General features: G+C 54.0%; 1 pseudogene across 1 annotated transcript in view; it reads right to left on the reverse strand.

Annotated features, from left to right (window-relative positions):
* The window catches only part of LOC311204148 (hydrocephalus-inducing protein homolog), a 67,535-nt pseudogene that overhangs the window by 33,351 nt on the left and 14,710 nt on the right, over positions 1-19,474 (reverse strand). Inside the window, exons 5-16 of the transcript in view lie at positions 18,562-18,761; positions 15,545-15,669; positions 14,948-15,135; positions 13,247-13,464; positions 12,636-12,711; positions 10,632-10,731; positions 9,481-9,599; positions 8,972-9,194; positions 6,246-6,313; positions 4,624-4,859; positions 3,754-3,816; positions 280-336 (exon numbers count right to left, since the gene is read on the reverse strand). The product of the transcript in view is annotated as a hydrocephalus-inducing protein homolog (transcript). The remainder of the gene's footprint in view (positions 1-279; positions 337-3,753; positions 3,817-4,623; positions 4,860-6,245; positions 6,314-8,971; positions 9,195-9,480; positions 9,600-10,631; positions 10,732-12,635; positions 12,712-13,246; positions 13,465-14,947; positions 15,136-15,544; positions 15,670-18,561; positions 18,762-19,474) is intronic.

Consider the following 19,474-nt stretch of genomic DNA (forward strand, 5'->3'; position numbering starts at 1 on the left):
TAATATCTAATTTAAACCCAACAAAACTCTTCATCTGCTGTCTTCATAAAGGGGGAAAGAAAAACCCTGTTCAACAGCGTGACAGGCAATGTGACACCCATGAAAGGTGAGGAGCTTTGCTCTGGGTAATACTGCTGCACTTACACCCCCCAGCACCACTCTGGCTTTGCTTCTGGGTACCATAATGTCACAGTAGATCCTTTAGGAAAGAAGAGCATCTGTCCCTGGCAGACGGCCGTGGTCCGAGTGACCACCAGTAACCCCAGGTCTGGGTTTTACCAGCTCCTTCCCACAGAGGATGACAGAATACGCCACACCAAAGCTGGCACGCAGCCGCTGCAAGCCCAACACCAAGCGACAGACACCCAGAGGGACTCAACGCAATGCAAGGTGCGGCCGCAGACTCGGTATCCGCGCTGACGGGGTGACTTCAGAGCCAGCTCGCGCTCTGCTCCATCGTGACGCACTGCAGCCGTTCCCCCGGGGTCAGGCTGACGTCACAGGATCCCTACGGGGAGGATTTCCCACCAGTGCAGCATGTGCAAGTTGATGCTCTGCTAGCCCAGAAACCTTCAGATGAATCCACCACTGTGCTTAGGCTATAGGAAACAGGGAGAATGCCGCCCCACGGCTACAAACTCCCATCCCTGCGCTCAGTACACCCAGGGAAGCCTCTACCGGCGCTCGCGGCGAGGGAGCGCAAATGCTGCATGTTAAAGACCGACTGCACGGGCTTGTGGAGCCACTCAACCCCCTGCCAGGGAGAGCTGGGCTCCTCCAGCTGAAGCACAAGGAAAATGAAGATGACATTCACTTCCAAAGGCAAATACTTTAGGCAAGGTGAAGCTTTGAACCCAGAAGCCGTTAGCTCAAGGGGAAAAGCTTTGCAAGGAACCTGCAGTTAAACAGCAGGCTGGTTCTCGAGGGCAGAAATCCCCCTTCTCCAGGGAAACGCCCCGTCTACGCCCAAGCAACTGGTTTGTCCCGCTTCAGGCTTGCCTGTCTCTCCTATCAGCACAGCCACAAAGGCCAGGCTTGAGATGTTCCCTGGCATCCAGGGATTGAGCAGCATTGTTTCCATCTGTTTGAATGACAGTTTCAATCCCCAGCCTGCTTTCAAAAGGCCAGCCTCCCTTTCGGGTACAGAAAGCTTAAGGTTCCTGTGGCATCCATGCTCAGAGAGATGGCAAGACATCCTGAAACAGCCACTTCCAAAGTTAATATCATTCTAATCTAAAATATAATTAACTAAATTTGGTCTTGATTTCAGCTAGATGAAGCCAGGACACTACACAAGGCATTCTCCTGCCTACATCTTGCTGTCACTGCTGCTGCTGTGGATGCCTGAACGCTAACAGCATCTTTCAGGAGGCTCCAGAAACATCGTCAGGAATGCTTCACCATTTCCAAGCCTGTGCTGGAAAAAGGAAGAGTCCCTGCGTTGCAGATGCCAGGGGTGTGGAGATGCACAGGGCTTTACGCAGAGATATGATGGATACTTCTCGACGTGATGGGCCAAGCTCTCAGCGTGGTTTCTCACACAGGGTGTCCCAGTGCCCTCCTGAACAAAAGTTCCTGCTCTGAAGCAGCAGCTCCTGCTCACCTAATCACGCAGCAGAGTCTCAGCTCCAGGGACCATGCTGGGTTGCAGACTGCGCTCGTTATCCTGTCTCCCCTATCTATAATGATGTGCCACATCGGACTCTCAGACTGTCACCTGCCCAAGAAGTCCCACCAGCCTTCCTCTCCTCTAGACCTTGGCTGTTGCTTGTAACACGAACCCCTTTCCTTGGCCATCCTGGCTGCGTACTGCAGCCCCAGGAAGGATCCCTGGAATTAGGAACCTCGAGGACTCACCAGTGGGGAGTTCTTGTTCCCAAGCAAAGAGAGCACAGCAGAAGCAGAATGATGTCCCAACTTCTGGGCTTCCAGCACCAGCGGGATACTGACAGAGCTGTAAGGCATGATGATCCCAGAGGGCACGGGGCTGGAGTACAGCACAGCATCACCCTGCCTGTGCTTCTGTAAGAGACAGAATGAAACCCAACTTCAGAGCAACCGCCGACAAAACCTGCACTCCTTAACATCTACCATCGGAACCCAGCTGGGAGACCAGGATGGGCTTCGCATCCCAAAGGGGTCCAAAAGCTGCTGCATCCACAGACACACACTCCCATGCCAGCAGCCTCCTCACAGCAGCTTTTCACCACCCTGCATAAAATCAACCTAAAGACTAGAATACAAACCTCTTCCCAAAGTCTATATTCGGGAGGAGGGGGTTCTTCTACACCCAAAGGTTTGCTGCAAACAAGAACCCATCTGAATATAAACCAGCAAGGTCTTACCCCACCCCTTTGTTATTATTTTCCATCCCCTTAATAAACCCTTGGATAACTCTTGAGGGCAGATGCGATGTCAAACCTGAGGAAGGAGCCTGTAGCAGCCTGGAAGGTGGCTCTTGTTCACCAGGGTCAGCGGCTGCTCGTACGGGAAGTTTAGGAAGCACCGGTCAAATGTCACAGTGGGGTCCCGCACTTCCAGCTGAGGAGCGATGCATCTAGGCAAAGAGATGTCCCAGAGGGAATTAGAGATACTGAGAGAACGTAGAATTTGTTTCCTCCTTGAATAGGGCACAGTGAAGCGGAACACATTTGTCACTGTCAGACAGACATGTATTACCCCGACAGCAATACATCGCCTTCAGCTTCCTCTATTCCCTTTGATTCGTCCACCTCTTGTGAAGGAGGAGCAAACTCGCAGTCTCTGCACCGCAGCACCTTGCCAGCACGGCCAAGTGCTATGGCAGAGTGCCGTGCCCTGTCCAACAGCTGTCTGAGGGGAACCCTGGCCCCAGGAGGTCTGCAAAGACCCTCCTGATGGTCCCACAGCAAGCCCTGAGCTCTGGAGGAACCTTCCCACCGAGGATTGGTGCAGTATGGCCCAGTATCTCAGCAGAAACTACTCCCTCCTCTCCAGAAAAGGGGCCTGAAGAGCCTCAACTGCTTGCCCCAGCGACGGAAGGTCCGAGCCAGCCCCTGCCTTACGCAGTGGGTGGTTGTTAAAAAGAAAATCACAGCCCAGGCACTGACCGGATGGCGGAAAAGCACCAGTGAGCTGCATCCTACTGGTAATGACACCGACACCCACAGCACAGCGGGATCCAGCCTGGCTGCAGCAGGAATGACTTCCGGCTTAAGTGTGAGAACATTCATGCTCAAAAGGACCAGAGGGAAGCAGCAAAACCTGAGCTCTCCTCAGCATCAAGGACTCTGTTTCTCCTTCGGAAGATCTTGCTGTTATTTTTCCTGCACCAGTCCTGCCCTAAGCCCCTTCCCCATTAGCACGTGCCTCCATTAAGCCAAACAGACACCAGGCTGCTCCCCACATCCCAAAGGAACACTGTGCTTTGGTGGCAACCCAGCCCCACTTCCCCCACTGACTGCTTGCAGGAAGGAGGAGAAAGACAGCCCTTTGGAAGTCTGTTACACCTCACCCACCAAAGAAATAGGTCTAGAATTAATCTAATTAATAGAATTAAAGGCTGGGGGCTGTGCCTGTCCGGTGAGCACAGATGCTCCTCAACACTGGCTGCTTTCAAAGCCCTGCTTAATGAGCTCATTAAGTAATACTTCTCATTTGGAGCTGGCCTTTGTGTGAGGGGAGGAGAGACGATGCACCAGGAGAGAGGACACGCCGCGAAGGAAAGCGCCGATACCTGGCTGTGAGGGGCAGCCCCAGCACCTCCTTGCCGACACCGTCCACATCCACCACCAGCGCCAGCCTGTACTTCTTCACAGTGTTAGAACACAGGGTGACCTGGTGACAGAGAAGAGCGTCAAAGACCTTCAGCACCCCTAAAAACTATCGTTCCATGTGTGGCGTCCCCTGATTCTCCTTCCATGGTAAGGAGAAGGATTTTCCCCTAATCCTTCTGCTGGTCCATATGTAGAGCAGAGTCTGAGAGCAATAAAGGTCTCCTGACAGCATCTGCTTGGTTCAACACCCCGTGTGGTTAACAGGGTGTGTGCAAGCTGAATTAAAGCCTAATCAGACAACTGCTCTGCTCACCACTGTATTCAAATTAATCTCGGTTCTAATCTCAGCTACAACAGCGTAAATCCCGGGGCAATGCGCTGCCTCTAACCCAGCGAGTTCAGCTTTACAGCCAGGGCCAAACGCAAAGAGCCCCAGAAGTTGGGTGCAGGTCACGCCTGGCAGAGCTGCTTCAGCCCCCCCTAGGGATGGCTGCAGTGAATGCAGCTCCTCTGCTCACCGGCAGAGGGGAAACAAGTCCGGGAAGAAAAGCAAACTGCTTTACACAAGGGCATCTCTCTAATGGCCACCCGCTGTCCTCATCCTTCCTCTGCCCACGGTTAAGCCAAAGCCACAGCTCCACGCAGCGCTCAAGCGCAAACGTGGCTTCCGCACCTGACCGTAGGGCACAGGATGCTCAGCGGATGGTTCTGGAAACAAACCGATGCCCCTTCACAAACATCCCAGACCAACCCAGACAACAGAAGTGCGTCTATCTCCCTCCCATCACTAAAGCCCCCCCGGCCCCTCCCCACCAGTGAAGCTTCAGCTCCATCTGCTGAAGCACGGCCGGACGGATTCTCCCCACACCTTGATATTCCTGGATCCCAGGGCGCGGATGGTCCCGCTGCAAGGCTCGACGGTAAATTCGGCCGGCCTGATGGAACCTTCAACTCCCCATCTCCAGGGCTCAGGATCGTCGTTCGACAGCCAAGCAGCACTGGTAACGCTGGGCCCTCCCGAGCCGTCCCCGGGGATGCGAAGGTGGAAAGTCATGGGCACCAAGGAGGTGTTTTTGAGGCGACAGGACAAGGTGTGAGGGAAGCCTGGGGAAGAGACACACAGAGGGATTTATGCCCCCGTTATCCCACCATTCCTGGGCTGAACAGCCCCTCACGGTAAAACTGCGCCTGGAGTTTGGCTCTCTTCAATCTGAACTGCAGCTAATTGAGAAGCCCAGCAAGGAATTAATTGCCATGGAAGCTCTGTGCCAGGCTGGTGATGGAGATCCCTCCTTGGCAGCTCTGATGCCCAAAGCCATCAGTTTTTCTCTCTCAGCTGCCCCGACACCGGCACCAGTTACATCTCTCATAGGAGCAAGCAGCCAGACAGAGCATTTACTCCCAGAATCGGATCCATAAAACTCCCCATGAACACCCCCCGTGGTTTGCAATACGGAAGAGCAGGTTGGCACCAAGGAGAAGCTGCAGTAAAAGCAGGGATGGATGAAATGGGGAGCTACAGCCCGATGCAAAGCCCTCTGATGCAGTTTTGTTAGCTGGATCCTTACGGCATCTCCTGTTTCAGGGCGACCAGATGGAGCACGTGAAGGTTTGCAGCCCACTTGGCAGGAGCTGAGCCTGACACTGGCTGAGAAATCAGCAGAAGCCGTGTCTCACCTTCCCTAACGAACGGGGATGTCTGATTACTGCTCAAAAAGCTCTGACACCAGCTTTCCCTGCCGCACCAGTGGCATAACCCCACTCAGTGGGGATGTTCTGCAGAGGCAGGAGACCAGCCAAGGAGAAGACATCTGGTTTGGCTGGCCCATCTCAATAATGGCCCTTCCATCAATCCACAATTGATTTCCCATTAAAAAACTCAGCTCATCTCAGGAAAAAGCCTGTTGTGAGGCAGAGATGGAGAACCAGAACCTGCATTTCAATGGAGCTCTGGATGCTCAGCCACCAGCGCTGCTGGCACAGCAGAACTGGGCTTTCGGGGTGGGGGGACACAGGGAAGAAGCTCTGCGCAGAGCTATGGCTTGGGCATATTATGGGGTAGGTGATAACAAGGTGCCCTCCCAGCACTAATTAACATTTCACACTAAGGGTCAGGGGACTGAATGGCTCCTGTCCTCCCAACATTTATCCAGAGCAGCTCCAGGCTGGTTCACAGCTCCATCACCCTTCTCCCCCTCCAACGTCTCCCTTTTCCCCCCACCCCAGCGTCGCTCTTCTCCCCCTCCCAGGCATCGCCCTTCTTTCCCCCGCCAGCATCACCCTTTTTTCCCCATCTCCCATTCCCGGGGCCTTTCAGGGACTGATACCCTCATGGCCATGCTGCTGCCAAGGGTATCAGTCCTGCTTTGAACACCCTGAAGGCTGCTGCTGCAGAGGAACACACATTCTGGGTGCTCTGAGGTTCCAAGCGCCCCGTTTCGGTAACGCATGGACCTCTCGGCCCGCGGTCCAAGCCCAGGGCGCACTCACCGAAGGAGACGTCACCGAAGCAGAGGGCAGGCACATCGAAGTGGAACGTTGGTCCAATGACGCAGCCACTGTGAGGACAGACAGACAAGGCACTGGCTGAGTTAGAGAACTGCAGAGCTTTCAGCTCTCCCTGCTGCTTGGGCGGGTAAGAGCTGGTGTCAGAACCACGGCAGGTTTCAAACCAGCCCCTCACACCCTTGCCCTCATCCATGGGGACAGGAGGTGGCCAGCAGCTATCAGATGGGGCTTAGGGCACAGTGTCACGCAGGATAGGGCAAATCTATGCCCCCAAGTTGGCTCAATGAGGGGCCCCAAACAAGCGATGGCTCCGTGACTCAGTTTCCCCATCTGTAACACATGGGTAGAGATGCCCGCACAAAAGTGGACTCAGTGGAGTAACCCTCCTCAGGTTCCCTTCTCAGCTGGAGCCAGCGTTTCCTTTGAGTGTATGGGCGTCTTCTCAGGAGATCTGGATCCACACAATTATCAGGATCCTGGGGAGCGCACAGACACCTACCGACCACAACAAGATCAGCAACAATTCTACACAGGAATGTATCAGCTTCTCACTGCTCACACAGCCAAGAACAACACCTCTTAAACCAAACACGGGGCCCTGAACCCACCACACCTCCTCTCCTGTCCCTAAAATCAGCTCCAAACTCTGAAACTTGCCATCGCTGCCTGAAATCGGCCCTTGGAGCCACACACCATTCGTGAATTCACCTCATGGCTGATGCCACCCGAGCCCAGCTCCGCCTCTCAGTTAAATCAGGGAGCACAGCAAATGGTGCCTTCCAGCTTTAGTCCCGTCCCGCACACGAACGCAGCCCAGCATCCCGCAGGAGGGACCCACGTTCATCCGTGGTGTCCCACTTGCAGCATCCCTTTTTAAGCACCTAAGAAACAAGCACTCAAGGCCCTGGCTTTGGATTCCATTTAAAGAACAGTCACCTACGATTTGGGCACCTGGCAGGAGTTGCCTCAACTCTCAGACCTCCATCAGCAGGAGATCCCTGCCGCTGCTGAAGTTCTTCCACAAGGACTTCAGAGGGTCAGACTCAACCTCCCAAGCCCTAACAGCTTACTTGGGATGGAGGGAAGGGCACAGCCCTGCTTTCCATCACAGCACTTGCCAGGTTGTGAGTGGGGATCACACTGGGAAAGTGCCAAGGACGAGCCTTGCCAGGAGGCTCCCATTCCTACTGAGTGCGCTGGTATCCAGGCTCGAGTCAAACCCAAGCAGCTGCCCAGAAAGTCCAGGCAAGGAGCCAACCCAGAGCTCTGTGCCCCACAGCCGGTAACAGTGCGGCTTGCAAGGAACTGGGGGGAAACGCGGATGTTTTGGGAACGATCACATCTTATGGCAGCATTAGTGGACTCGGGGGTTCTTGCTGAGTGGGAAGGATAACAAAGAACTGCTCAAAACACTCATCCTCGTTCCCTTCTTCATAGCCCAGTGTCCCACCAGCCAGCTCACATCCAACTGGCAGTTGTTCTCCGCATGGGACTAAATCCAGCGCTCAAAGCCTCCCGAGGAGCGGGGCGCTCAGCTCGAGCAGGCGGGTGTCTTGAAGCTCCAGTTGGTCACACCGACTCCCCGCTCTCTCTTCAAGCAATAAACTTCTTGTTCTGTTTTCACCTGTTTCTCTTGCCTCACCGGCAAAACCCACTGCAGATTCCTTTCATTTCGTGGCTACCTTGATCTAGCAGGAGGCTGCTGGCCGAGGAGGCACAGCCAGCCCCACATCTTGCCTGCCTACACCACACTATCCCACCAGCCCATGGTTATGACCCACTGGGACAAGTTTATCCGCTGCTGAGAGCCTGAGAAAGGAGCTTTGACTCTCTTAGCAGCCTTTTCTCTTTCCCCCCTCGGCTCGGTGCAGATTATCTTCTGCACCAGCACCGACCCACGGGATGATGCCCGAGTTCTTGCTGCAGAGAGCTCCCAGGCTCCTGCATCGGCGCTTTTCCAGCTGCAGGAAGGAGGCAGCGCAGCACTCGCTGCACAGGAGCTGGGAGGACACCCTGTCCCAACACAGGTGTGTGAGGGATGACACTGAGCCTGCTGCTACCCAGGTTGGGTGGATTCTTAACAGAGGATTATAAAACACAAAATCACCCAGGCTGGCCTGTTGCTCAAGGGTCTCCAAAGTGCTTTTGGCCTTGCTGTGCCTTCACGTGGGACATCACAGACCCATCCCAGACCCATCTACAGCCCATCACATGCCTGCCGCAACCCAAGGGGGAAGGAGCTACCAACTCCTGGTACCCACCCTGGGCAGCAGGCATCTCCACACCTTTCCTGTACAAGCTCCACTTAAACTTTTCCCAGCATGGGTAGTCACTTCCAGCCCCAGGATCATCACACTGGGGTGTCAAAGGATCACGATAGGAACTTGTCGCCGCCAAACTCTGTGCCAAGAGTGTCCTGGAAAGCTCCACCAAGAAGGCCAAGGTGCTTCCCACAGGCACAAGTCTTTCAGAGTTAAACAGGGTATAGTGAGGGTGTAGGAAGGAAGGAAGGTCATCACCCCTGGGTTGCAAGGTTCAAACTGGAGCCAAGGTTAAATGGTCTCAGCTCTTAACCTAGCATCCCCACGCCAAGACCTCCCACAACACCTTTTTCTCTCTGCTTCGCCAGAAAATGAGGCAGGTGGGAGATGACTACCCAGAGATAACTCCAGATGTGCCCACCAAGCTCCTGTAACCTCCCCACTCACCTGATAGTCAAGGTCACAGGCTCAGGGGATCCATTCACATTGAACTTGAATTCTTCTGTGAACTGCCCCAGGATGGTGGAACTGAAGGAGATCTGGATGACCTGGAGATCGCCTGGCAAAATCCCTCCCTCGCTGGGGAGAAAGGTGAAGCAGAGCCCAGAACTGTAGCTGGAGGAACCAAGCTGAAGACAGCTTGGATGAGTCCTTTGTTAAACAGCACCACCTGCAGCAGGAAAGCAAAATGGAAATGCAGAAGGACATTTCCTTTAGAGAAGACCCATTTGCTTTCTAATTCAACACTGAACACCTGGAAGGCAGAAGGCAAAGGAAATACAATGGGACAAGTTCTGCCTTTGGGTTTTTTCCAGGCAAAGCGGTGATAACTCCATAGAACCTCTGCCTTTGTCCAGCTGGCACACAGCTGCCCTGCTCACAACTCCTGAGCTGCCAGAAATCCCACAAGGAGCCACCAGGCTCCAGCCCAAGCCCTGCTAGCTCTCACAGCTCACCTCGTACTTGTGCGCCGCTCCCATGAAGACATCCCCGATGTCCAGATGCTCAAAGCTGGAGCACAGCCGAGGCCCTATGCCTTCCCCCTGGATGCACAGGGGCAGCCTGGTCTCACGGCCTGGGGAGAGAATTCAATGTCAGAACAGCAATTCCCTCTGATCCCGCATTTTCCAGGCTCTAGCCTCTGACTTGAGGCTGGCAGGGATCAGCCCAGGAAGATCCAGGGAAAGGTACAGGACCCTTCCCTTGGCAGATATGCCTTTGGGCTGCTTTCTCCTTTCTGACCAAACCCTTGGGCTGCTTTCTAATTGAGCCATCACTTTGCACCCTGAAACAATCACACAATCATTAAGCCTGGAAAAGACCTCCAAGATCATCCAGCCCAACCATCCCCCCACCACCTCTATTACTCACTAAACCATGTCCCTAAGGACCTCATCCGACCTTTCCTGAGGGACGGTGACTCCACCACCTCCCTGGGCAGCCCCTTCCAATGCCCAACCGCTCTTTCGGAGAAGAAATTTCTCCTCCTTTCTAACCCGAACCTCCCCTGGCACAACTTGCAGCCATTCCCTCTCGTCCTCTCGCTACTTATCTGTGAGAAGAGGCTGAGCCCCAGCTCCCCACAGCCTCCTTTCAGGGAGCTAGAGAGAGCAATAACGTCTCCCCTCCGCCTCCTCTTCTCCAGGCTGAACACCCCCAGCTCCCTCAGCCGCTCCTCAGAGGATTTGCCCTCCAGCCCCTTCCCCAGCCCCACTGCCCTTCTCTGCACACGCTCCAGGACCTCCATGTCCTTCTTGGAGTCAGGTGCCCAAACTGAACACAGGATTTCGGGTGATGCTGAGTTTCCAACGCCACCTCTGAATCTCTTCCCATGTGCTAAGATGAGCTTTGAAATCCACTCAGGAAGGTGTAAAGCTCAGGAAAACACAACCCAAGACAAAAATCTGCTCTTTATACTAATGCAGCTCAGCACCACCTGCACCCAACATACAGCTCCACACCTGGGTGCTCCAGGGCTCACCACCTGCAGCAGCATCTAACAACCACAGGTCTTCTAGGGAGAGGCAACACCCCAAATTCCCACCATGATACCTCAGCCAGGCTCCTCCCCACCATGGGCAAGAGCAGGAGGGGACAGGAGCCGTACCTGAGATGTCGCAGTAGAACTTTTGTTGATACACTCTGGCTTCTTGAGGCTTAAAGGTCACACTAATTTCAGCCGAACAATTTGGCCAAATCTCTCCCTCCTAAAACAGAAGCAGACAGCAAACCATTTGTCTTCAAACATCACATCCCTTCGTTCCAACCGTGGCCCCACGAGCCGATATTCAGAGCACCAGGGAAGAGCAAAGAGCCAGTGACACTAATCAACAATATTTATAAGGGAGTTTGGAAGCAGCTACGAAAAACTTTCCACGTCCCTGACCTTTACTGGCACCTGGGAGAGGCATTTTGATAAATTAGGGCTATAACAGAGCAACCAGCCCGGCTCACACTCCAGCGAGTCCAGCAGGATCGCTTCAGAGGTGCCGGCCAGTCACGGACTCACAGACCTGGAAGGGACCTCGAAAGCTCATCCAGTCCCAACCCCTGCCAGAGCAGGGTCACCCCACAAAGCCTTTCCCAGACTACCATCCCTCCATCAGCTTCCTAACTCCTGCAAGCAAGGATTTCCTCTAGCCACTTGTCACAAGGGGTTGATTATTTCTGCAGGGTGCTCTCAGGCACAATGGGCGACAGGTGGGAAGAGAGAAGCCACTTTTGGCCTGAAAGGTCTATCCCAGCTTTTAGGGAGCCTCTCCAGCACATTCAGGTAGCAAGAAGTGTCTCTGCCTGAGCTAAAGGCTCATCACTGGAGAGAAGGCTAATGGAAGTCAATGGAATTTTAGATTCTCCAGTTGATAAAGGAGAAAATCTTTACTATGGTTTGACATCCAGACAGCCCCACGTCGGGGGAGCAGACAGACACGAGCAAAACTCTGGAGCAAAATTGATTGTTCCATAAATAACAGAATTCATGGAAATCAAAAGGTTGCTGATGCACCAGCAACACCACCACCACCCACAAGGGGGGACAATCAGGTAGTAGCCCACTTGTAGGCAGCCCTGGAGCAAACTCCGTAACATCAGTGCAGATGTCTAGGAGAGGTGTCCACTCCAAAGGACCTGGCTACTCTTCACATCCACTCGTCACTACGGGAAGTACCAGGACTCGGTTCTGTGGGCAGATGGATTGCTGGGCCTCACCTTAATGCCCCTCAGGAGCGGGTTAAGCCTGTTGTGGAGGCCTAGGCCTACTGTCACTAAGCAGGATGTGGGTGACACCCCACAACCAGCTCTGGTGCAGCGCAGGATGCTCCCAACGCCCGGCTGATCAGGTCCCACTCTCTACAAGCTCCCTACTGCTCTGACATGATCTCTCGGTCACATCATGCTGCCCCCAGCTGCACTGGTGTGAAACTGCAGCTCTGCATTGGTGACTCCCAACCTTACATGAGTGATAAGAAAACACCATCCCCCTCCCTAAAACAAAGCAGCTTCACCTTTTCTCATGCCAGACCAGGCACACACTCGGAGTTGGGGCTCGGGGGGGACTAAACCCCAAGCTTTGGCTCGCGTAAATGGAAGAGCAAGATAACTAAGCAAGCTGCTGTACCTAGGTGTGACAGAGGTCAAAAAGCCTGCCTGAACCTGCTGGTCTCACGTGCAAGCTCCTGATGGCACCAAAACAGAGGTTCAGGGCTGGCACAAGACCAGGGTAGGTGAGGACTGGTATTTCTGTGATTAAACGGGGGCTGAATTTGCCCTCCTTCCCACCCGAGCACTTCTGGTCAGCATCTCAACTGACATGGTCCCACACCCTGCGTTAACCCTGTGCAAGGTGTGCCTTTACATATAAGGCTCCATCCCTCTGAACATGGTCAGGACACTTAGGCAGCTCTTCATTCGTAGCCCTGGGAGCAAAGCCCAGCTTTAGGCTCTCAGTGCCCATCACGAGTTGGAAAATGCTTTTTGCCACCAGCTCTCCCGGCCCCACCAGAAACCCAATGTTTCCTTCCAGCACATCAAGCAAGGATCTGCTAAGTGACCTCATTCAGGGAGGAAGAGGAGGAGGAAGAAAAGAAAGGGAGGTTTCAAAGCTGTCACTTACTGCTGGCTCAATGCTGAAGATCCCGTCAGAGAAAAGCAGGGATTCTCCTTGCACCTTGGCACTCTGGTCGGGGATGCTGCAGGAGAGGAGGCGGGAAAGGTGATCTTGCGTCCTGGGGTCTTACACAAGTGAGCAGCCCTCAGGAGAGCGACCTAGCTCAAAGCTGCTGCCACAACCAATGGGGAATCCATCTCCATCCCCAATTGGCTTCTCCTACCCCCAGGATGCTCAGGGGAGGCAGAGAAGGATGAGGAGCACCAGGGCAGCGTGTCACCAGGCAGGGCAGCAGCCCCCTGCTCTGGGCTGCAGGTTCCCAGCATCACTGTCTTCTCTTCCCTTTCAGACCCTCAGGTGTAAGGAACAACCACATCCCCTCTGCTCCCCACCCCGCCACCACCAGAAGATCCCAGGGCTCTGCGATTCAGGCACCACAGCATCAGTGGGTAGGTGCAGAAATACAGAGGCCGTGAGAAAGGAAGCCTAACATCACCTGATGAAGACGTCAGGACTGGCACCTCTGAGCCCAAACCCTTCAGCCTGGCCCTGAACCACCTGGTTTTTTCCTTTTCCCCTTCTCCTCAGAGCTCTGACACAGTTAATCTCTCCCTCACTTGGTAGTAGTTGCCAAAATCATCCCGGAGTTGAAGGATGACAAGCCAGAGGTGGGAAGGGAGCAGAACTTCCGAGCGGGTGCACTGCTGTCCCCCTTCACACTCCAGTCCCCCAGCCATGAGGAACCAGCAGCTGACAACTCGGGGAGGGGGGAAGCAGACGGCTCCGTATGCAGCACATCGAGGCCGCGGGGCAGAAACCCCACGGTGATCGTCACCTGGCTCAATTCAAACACAACTGGAAAGGAAACGCAGTCCTGGCCGTTCCTGGCTGCACACAGACAGAGCCTGGGGCGAGTGCCCTCACCAGCACCAAAACTCCTTGCGTTGGCCAGCTCCCCGTAGAGCGCAAGGGCAGACGTTCCTCCACGGCTGACCTGCAACGCTGCGCGTTTAGCGGGGGCTGCCAGCCCGAGATGAGCGACCCTCAACTCAACCTCCATCAGCAGACAGTAATTCCACCGTTACATCCCAGAGAGTCCTGCAGGACAAACCCCTGGACAGAGCTTCCAATGACCCAGGTCTTCTTGGGGCACAAACTGGGGTCCTGTGTTCCTTTCTCCCATGAAAACATCCTCCCTGGTCCAAGACCTCAACAGCTCCTCTGACAGCAGGTCAGCGGCCCTGGAGCTACGACCACCCCCAAACATCCTGGGAAGTGTCTAGGACACAAGCTGGCAGGAGATCAAATGTAATTGGGGAAAACTAAGGCTTCTGAGGGGCAGAGCATCACTCAGGGCCCAGTCTGAGACAGGCAGGTGGGGAGAGGTGGCACTTCCCTGGACTATTCCTTTACCAAGAGGAGGTCATGAGGTTTTCTTTTAACACACTGAGCTCGCACAGAAGTCACACACTGCACAATTAAAAAGAGGTAACAGTGGAAAACTACTTTTGGCCTTCAAGCCATTTCTGACCTAATTCCCTTGACCTTTATTTGCTCAGAAGCCCTCACAAAGCCTCCAGTTTGTGGCAGTTTCCTCATCAGCTCCACAGTCACGCTACCTCCTACATCCACCCCACTCTGAGAAGTCACACAAGGATTCCCAAATCACCCAAGCTTTCAAGTGCAATCTCCCACCCCTCATTCCACCTCCCGGGCTCCGAGTGTGTCTCTGCCACCTGAGAGAGACCTTTCAAAGCTTCCCCAAAGACATCCTTTGAAGATCCAGCCCCATCTCTCACCACCATGAAGACAGGGGGTTCTGAAGTCCAAATGCACTTCCAAGTCCCATGCTGCCCTACCTTCCTTCCCTGCAGACCCTTCCACCTCCAAACACTCCCCAGGCTTGAAGGAAGGGCAGAAACACTCCGTGCTGGAAACCTGGACAGCCCAAACCTATTCAGGAGATGGCCTCATCCTCCAGGGCCAATGAAGCTTCACAGACTCTCTGCAGCCCGGGAGCCACTGGCTCTCAGCAGTCTGCGGCTCCCACAAACACCAGAGCTCGCTCTCAGAGGAAATCCAGTCACTGCAATCAAGCTTTCCTCCCCAAAACATCACCCTCAGCCAGAGGGTGGATGGAACTGGGATGGGAAGCACTGAGCTCCATCCCCCGTAAAGCCCAGGGACACCCACCCTGATGCTGTGGATGGCTGACTTGTCCTAAAAGCACCAACCCCCCTCGAGGCCATACGGTAGCGTTCCCCTTGGGCAGGGTACCTAACCAAAGGCATCTTTGAAACGGACCTTCTCTCCCGCTGATCCTCCTCCTCCTGCGTGCCACAAGCCTTCCACTGGAAGCGGGCGATGATGTCACTGCGGTTGTGGATGGCCACGCATCTGCGCTTCGACAGCGTGAGGTAGGTCTTCTCAATGCTCACAGGCTCCTCATCCAGCCAGATGTTGACATCTACAGCCACTCCATAAAGGTTTGTTTTCATGTTTTCACCTGGAAGAAAGCACAGGGGACTCTTTACTCCTCTCACTTGCCGATGAACGCAAGCGAGCCTCAGGTCACAGAAGAAAGGGCTACAGCTTTTATTACCCCTCATTCCCAGGGGAGTCCCACCTCAGCCACAGCTCACACGGCATCTCCTCCAGGCCTACCACAAGTGTCAAGTCTCTCCCAGTCTCTCACTGATCCCCCCCAAAGATGCCTGGAGGGTGTGGGCCAGAAAAGAAGGTGGCAGAGGAAGGAGCAAAGCAACAGCCCACGGCAGGATGGGATGCAGACAAGAGCTTCCCCCCCCCCCCCCCCCCCACACGTTACGCTTACAGGACCAAATCCAAGTAGTTTGCAAAGGAAGTTCAGCCTTGTTCTGCTTTGAAGGACGCAGACCTGCAGATAGGACACTCACCTGTGTCGTAGTGAACTATCAGGGAACCGCAATAATCCCCAGTCTTCAGCGGGTGGAACTCCACTGTTACTTGCATGGCCTCACCGATGCCGAGCGTACCGATGGAGCGATCGACAGAGAAAGGGCTGCAACAGAGACACACACACTCATCAGGACTGTGGTGGGAGCTCTGGGGGCTCTTTTGCACTCTAGTTCCCGGCAGCTCGCTTGTGTGAGGAGCAAACAAGCAGCTGGCAGCAGCAACCCAGAACACAGCGGGTCAGAAACACGGCTGGCGACCCTCGCTCTCTGAAGACCCGAGGGTATGAAATGACTTGATCCCCCCCAGATACTGCAGCCAGGCTCCAGTCCGGACCATACCATCAGAGAATGGGTTTTGAAGAGCCCAGAGCAGGTTAAGAGGTGTTTGCATGCACAGCTTGACCCTGATGTCCCTGGGAATCAGGGTTTTTTCTGCCACCTAGAAACCTGCTACTCCTGAAAGACAGGAGAGAAGGTTTGGAGGGGGGTTAATAGCTCCTTTTCTTCTGGCATGCTTTTACTACATCCAGCTGTACGCTTGCTTTGTTGCACAATGTCTGAAGTTTCGCAGGTCCTGATCTCCCAGCGGCACCTTGCAGTCCCCAGCTCCTATACCCTCATCTAGGCACACCAACCCAGGAGTCCCCTTCACACCAGGACCTGCTGAGATCTTGCCCGTTACAGCCCTTCAGCAAGAGAGCAACACTAGACCTGTAAGCACTCTGATAATTATCTACCTTGCTATTTAGGGCTTGCTTACTCTCACCAGGGGTCAAGCTTCCCCATCTTGACAGAGTTGGGCTCAAGTTATGTCCCACGAGGATACCAAGGGCCAGCATACTCCTGACATAATGCAGAAAGGCAGCTGACAAGTGAAAGAAGCTGGCAAGTCTGTGACACAGGCCCTCAAAGCACCACGGTGGCTTCTCTCCTGCACCCACATGCTCAGTAAACGCAGCGTGCAAGGAGGCTGCACTATACTGCGAGTCCCGGGCTACTTTCATCTTCTAACAGCCAAGCTTTCTTTCATCTACTGCTGCCTTAATTGGCATCATAAAACCAGTTGAGTTTGGGAGAACCTAGTTCATTAAAAGCTACCTCCAGCCTCAAGGCAGACAGCAAAGTTACTGGGGACTGAAATGCCCTACCCTGTCCACCCAGACCTACAGAAGGGAAAACCCCACCAAACCCAAAGGCTTAACCTTTGCACATGCTACTTTTTGGCAGCAGTGTAACAGCCAAAGTCAAGCAGCATAACCATCCCAGCAAACCCAGTCCCTCAGGACAAAGCATCTGAGACTGCACTGAAAAATCCCAGGTACACCCAGCACCTCCCAAGCCCAACCTTCCCTTCCCCCCTTTTCCTGCACCTCAGCCCTAATTTCAGAACCTCGGGTGGTCTTTGTGCATCCCCACACTTCCCTGTAGTGTATGGGTACCACAGGGGATCCCTGAGCGCTCTGCCTTGGAGGATCATCTCCCGAGCTTTCCGAGCTGGGTGGGGACACTCCTAGAGGGATCTAATCCCAGACCGACCCTCTCTGTCCCTGGAGCACGGCAGAGCACAACGTCCATCGCCGCAGGAAAAGGCAGCGCTGCGCCTTGTCTGCTCCCAGACACCATTTTCATCTTAAACCTATTGGAATGACATTTCTCTCTGCCAATGTCACAGAGAAGAAACTCATTCTCCTGCCTGAACCACAAGAGCAATGGGAAGAGACTTACTGGATTTATCCTCTTGGGATTTTTATTCCCAAGTGCTGCGGTTAGGGGCTGGGCACGGCCCTGCGCAGGGAGGGCAGGCACAGAGCACACTGAAGCATGGGCAGTGCTGGGGTGGCTGGCTGGGGTTTTTTCATGAAAAAGCAGTCAAATCACGGGCAAAATGCGACCACGTTTTCCGGAAGCTATCGAAGATGCTGAATTGGCCCCACAGATTCACTTACGAGCTCCTCTCTGGAGCAAAAAGCAGAACAGAAAACAGCCAAGTCCTCGGACAAATGATGACCGGGCGGGGAACATCACCAGGATGTGACCAGATGCACGAGCTGAGCTCTCAGTACTTAAGGATGGGAGATGGGCTGCAAAAGCACCCTAACGGGGAGAGCAGAAAGTTCTACGCTTGGTGCCAGGGAAGGGAACCCAGAGAGGGGAGGCAAAGACAAGTGGCACAAGCAGGACAGCAAATTGGGGAACGGTGGCACCTGAGCTGGTTTGTGAATGGGCAAGAGCCTGAGTTTGCTCAGGCCACAAAAGAGAAGTTGCATCAACTAAACCAGAAGTTCAACCTGCACAGATAAAACATAGAGGATACAGGCCCATCAGCTGGCCTCTACATGCTCAGACGCATCTCTCATTCCCTTCTACCCCACTGCTGTCCTCCTCCTCTCTCACATGTGCCTGTACCTGTGTTGTGGCTTTGCATGGCTGAGTTCTGTTGGAGAAGGGGGAGATCTGCAGGGGTGGATTCTGCAAGAAGCAGCCAGAAGCTCTCTGAAGCCACACAGAGCAAACACCAGTCACCTCAAGGCTGGAGTCGCTGCTGACCAAGGCCGAGCCCACCAGGGATGGTCACAGTGCCTCAGAATCACAGTTAGAGGGAAAAAAAAAACACAAGAAGCTGCTTTTTGACCCCAGAGACAGGAGTGAGAAGATGTGAGGAACTGTGCAGACACCAAGGCCAGGGAAGAAGGAGCAGGGAGGGATGAGGAGGTGTTAAAGGCACCAGAGAGAAAGATTCCCCTGCAGCCTGTGGAGAAGACCATGGTGAAGCAGGCTGTCCCCCTGCAGCTCATGGATGGCAGGGAGCAGAGATCCCATCTATAGCTGTGGAGGACCCCACGCTGGAGTGCCTGGAGACACCTGAAGGACACTGTGACTCTGGGGGAAGCCCGTGTCGGAGCAAGCTCCTGGCAGTGAAACTTGCTGCTCTAGAGCTCTAGAAGAAAAACACCCCCCCACACCTTTTGTTGGGCAAATGAAGTGAGGTCCCTTACCTCTGAGTGCTGATGGAGTAGCGGGCCTCCCGGTTGCCAACACTGCGAACCAGCAGAGTCTTCTGGCTGCTGTACTTGACTGGACAGGTGGAGAAGTCCAGGTGGAGGGGGAAGTCCAGGACCGCCCGGGCACCAATAGCTCGGATCGGCACAATGAACCGTCCCCTGTCTGTGACACAGGTGATCTGGTGGGAGTAATCCTGAGGGGAAGGAACAAATCACGGTACGTTCAGTCCCCGGCGGAAGGAAAACTGCTGCTTCCCACCACTAACAGGAGCCTTTGGGAATGGAACAGCACTTCTTTCTGTAACGACCTTTCCCTCCAGCAGCACCACTGGGACGGGGCTGGTAGCCTGCAGAGAGGAAACCGCCCTGCTGATCCAGCTGCCTCCTCAGTGAGCTGGCAGAACCAGACCAAGTCACCTGACAGCTTGATGCCGAAGCACCAGAACAGAGTGATCCCACAGAAGGGATTGCAGCAGATCAAGGACCTGCTTCCAGCACCGCTCCGCACCCGGTTATGCCGTGGCACCAACTCCATCCCAGTGACCCCACTTGAAGCTTGGTGGGGGATGCTCAGGTACACTGTTGGGGCCTAAAACCAGGATTACACACAGACATGAACTTAAAATGTAATATAATGAAGGAGACTTGGATAAATCATCCCAAGTGTTTGGCTCCCTGCACTACAGTAATGTTCTTGGTTTTAGCAACAAATATCCTTTACCTAAATGTGGCAACACTGCAATTTTATAGCAGTTCATTTTTGGCAATTAGTACTCTTTTTTGGCATTAATGTTTCCTAAGGTCCTGTTGATTTCTTTTCAGAGAGAGGCAAATCCATGTTTTCTCTATATTAAAAAATGTGGAAAGGAACAAGTTGGGAAAAAAGAAATCTCCCAAAAGCACAATG

The sequence above is a fragment of the Gallinula chloropus genome, assembly GCF_964237585.1.
Source record: "Gallinula chloropus genome assembly, contig: HAP1_SCAFFOLD_166, whole genome shotgun sequence".
NCBI classification, from domain to species: domain Eukaryota; kingdom Metazoa; phylum Chordata; class Aves; order Gruiformes; family Rallidae; genus Gallinula; species Gallinula chloropus.